Here is a 3,914-nt window from a genome sequence, read left to right as displayed (position 1 = left end):
TTGGTTATGGTTGAATTGTGGGTTGAACCATGTTGATAGTGAGTATGATATTGATTGTGTACAATGATGATTTATTAGAATTGGCGTTGTTGAGAATTGGCATGAGGAAGAGTATATGAAATGTCAATATGTTTGAGTTTGAGCCACTTGGGTGAAGTGGGTTAAAATGATGAGATAGTGATTTTGTAAATTGTGGTAATGTATCAATGTGTGAGTTAAGGAGGCTTGATGTTGAATTTGATATATATTGATTGATTTCAAAGAAAAGGGATGAAATTGGCATGTTTTGATTGGTTTTGAAAAGAGTTGAAAATGGCATGTTTGAAAATGGTACTTTGTGGTTTTTATGAAAAATATGGTTTTTGGGCATACTTTGACGGGACATAACTTGGACCTCTGTTTTGTGCCAAGTCTGTTTAGAAATGAAATTGGATCTGGGATGTCCATGCCGTTCGAAGAACGGGTGAAAAATGATTTAAAATGAGGAAGTTATGTCCGTTGGAAGATTGGGGTTTAAATCTGTGAATTCTGCAGCTTTTAACTTATAAAATTTTTAGCAGAACGACCCCTCGCGCGTAGGTGCACTTGGAGCGTACGCGCCGTTCTTCCAAAAAATGCCATCCATGCGGGCGCGTGATGTGCGCGGGCGCGCCAATTGTGCTGCACCCAATGCCCAGCCATTTTCCAGAGAGTCGTGCGAAAACTGTGCCAGCTTTGTGCCTGGGGCACGAGAGTACCCACGCGTACGCGTGGTTGACGCGTGCGCGTCGTTTGACTAGTTTTCAATCCACGCGTTAGCGTGCATGACGCTTACGCGTCGATGAGTTTTCGAAGCCATCCACACGTGCGCGTGGAGTGCACGTACGCGTGGACCTGTTTTCATCCCAAAGTTGATTTTTGAGTTTTAAAAGCCAAATTTCATACTTCTAAGCCTCCGATCTCACCACTTATATCTTAAATCATTATGATATGCCTAGCTATGAGAGAAGGAGCTAGTGGATGTGGTAACTTGCGAGTGAAGCAAGGGAAAATGAATAATCAATGAGGATCATTGATGATTATGTGAGATGTGGAGGATGGTGGTGGAAGTGCTTGTTATGCCATGGGCCGAAAGGCCATATTTGTTAATGAGATGGCTGGTTATGGATTTAACCGTGATGCCGATGGGCTGGTTATGAATTTAACCATGAGCCGGAATGGCTGTGTATGATATGAATATTGGCTGGTTCTAGACTGAACCGTGAGCCGGATGGCTGATATGGATGTTGATCCATGGATGAGAATTCATGCATGTTCATGCTGAATTATTGATAATTGTGATTTGCACTTCCACTATCTGATTATGATCAAGTTTACTTTGAGTATGACTCAAGTTGGGGAGACACGACAGAAGGACAGTCCAAGGGTTAGCTACCAGGACTTGTCGGGTTGGCTCTATAACCGACAGATGATATCATCAGCCACTAGGGACAGGCATTCATCATATGTATACTATATGAATTGTTTGAGATTGCCTATTTGACTGCATATTACTTGCTAATTGTCTAACTGCCTTATTTGCCCCTATTTGTATATTTCTTGTCTGATATAACTATGTTTGCTACATTATACTCCTGCTGGTGGTTGGGAGGTGAGAAGGAATTGGAAAGGGAAGTATTAGTTAGACTGAAGAATCTTTAGTCAGATACCCTTATATGGTTTAGCTTGTTTATAAGCTTTGAATTATCTGGAGGAAGTTCTAGGATTACCTTCGACGTTCCTCTATTATTATGTATTATATATGTGGAAGCTGTTACCATGCTGGGGACCTCTAGTTCTCACCCATGCGGATTTTGTGGTTTTCAGATGCAGGACGTACGGTTTCCCGCTGAGGCATGCTGGAGACTTCTAGATTTGCGAAGATTCCTTGTTCTTGGGGACTATGTTTTGGTTTATATGTTTTGCTTAGATACTTTTATCTCCATTAAATAATACAAACTGTGATGACTCCTTTTATGGGAGATTTTGGAGAATAGGTTTTATGTATTTGTGTCCCTTTGGGTTTTCTTTGGGGTTTTCCTTATTTTTATCATATGTATATATTGCTATGCTCGGACCGGTTATCTTCGTAGCCGGAACTTGAGTCTTGATATTCCTGTTTTTGACACTCCTTTGTATATATATAATCACGCGTTGGTTATCCTTGTTCGTTACGTTATCGATCGGAGTGTTGCGCTTTGAGTTGCGATTTTTTTGTTTACCCTTTTTCTACAAAGGCTCCTAGTTATAATCAATCATTCATACTACTATACGTACTAAATTTTTATTTTAGAGGTCGTAATACCTTGCCATCTCTGAATTATGACTTAAGCATAAGACTCTGTATGGTAGGGTGTTACACTTGAAATTCAAAATTACCTATACTGATCCTTCAGATTCAAGTTTAGGCACCAATGTGGTCCCTCGATTCTTTTCGGTGATGATTAGGCTAACGGAGTGCTCAGATGACACCCTTTCTACCACATTGGATGATGGGTAAACACGTCGTTTATCCTTGGCACCCAAACAAGTCAGAAATGTCGTCGTTTTGTATATAAAGGGAGAAGAAATGATGGAGACCTAAAATAAAGTATTCGTCTTCTTCTCTACCTCTACTATTCTTCGTTTCTAACTTGTTTGGACGCCAAAAGTAAACGATATCGTTTACTCATCATTCAACGTGGTAAGGAGGGTGCAATCTCAGCACGGAAAGAATTGAAGGACCATATTGATGCTTGGACTTGAATCTGGAAGACCAATATAAATATTTTTAAATTTTAGAGACCAAAATAAGTAATTGCGTGAATCTTAAGAACTAAAATGAAAATTTACTATCTTGTTTGAAATATCAGTGTTTTTCTTCATATCAAAATTGAAGTATGAAAGTTCAGCTGACATAAATTCATAATATATAGTGGTACTCATGTGTAAGATACAGCGAAACAAATGATTTTCAATGTTAGTTTCTTTTTTTTTAAAGAAAAATCATTTGGTGGATGAAGATTTTATGTAACTTTAACTTGAAAGTATTTCTTCATATCAAAAGAACAACCCAAAGAAATGACCAATAATCCTTAGTAAGAAAGAACATATAGAATGTAAATTCAAGGTTAAGTACAATTTTAATATTTAGATTAAATTTCTTTTGTTTTTAATTTTTTTTATATATAAAATCGTTCCTAATAAAGTTTAAAATCAAGTTTTAAAATTATTATTTTTATTTAAATATTAAAATTTTGAACTAAATTATTTATAACAAAAAAAATTTTATAAAATAAAAATAATAAAATAAAGAGAGTGTTTCTATTCTTACAAAAAGGGAAGAGAATAAAAAGGAGAAAGGAAAGAAAAAGAAGCTGTCAACGATTTTGTCGCCACTTCTATTTAATTTTGGTCCCTAAAATAAAAGCTATTTAAAACCAAGTCAAATCTTGAGGACAATTTTATATGTAAAAAAAAAAGTTAAAAATAAACAAATTTTTCGACAATATCTTAGAAATCAAAATTATACTTAACCCTAAATTCAATACGACATAGACAACTATTAACGTAAGTAAATCTGAAAAAAAATATCATACCACAAAGAGATTTAAGTATGTTGAACGTATTACATAGGATAATGAAAAAATCTAAAAGATGTAAACTATAAAATTCAAATAAATTGGTTAAAATGGTGAAGTATATCAGAATTTATATTTGACAAAAAGTATTTTTAATATAATAGTCTATCCCATCTGTTTGTGGATTTTCTGCTTTGGTGTTCAGGCGTGAAAATCTCACAATTTTATTTCTTACCGTAAGAATGATGGCAAATCTCCTATACTCATTCATTAAGATATGTCTAAAAAAAATATCTCACAAAAAAATTATTTTCACATTTTTATAAAATATGTTTC

The sequence above is a fragment of the Arachis duranensis genome, chromosome 3, assembly GCF_000817695.3.
Source record: "Arachis duranensis cultivar V14167 chromosome 3, aradu.V14167.gnm2.J7QH, whole genome shotgun sequence".
Classification (NCBI taxonomy): Eukaryota; Viridiplantae; Streptophyta; class Magnoliopsida; order Fabales; family Fabaceae; genus Arachis; species Arachis duranensis.
Note: the sequence above shows the minus strand (reverse complement) of the source record.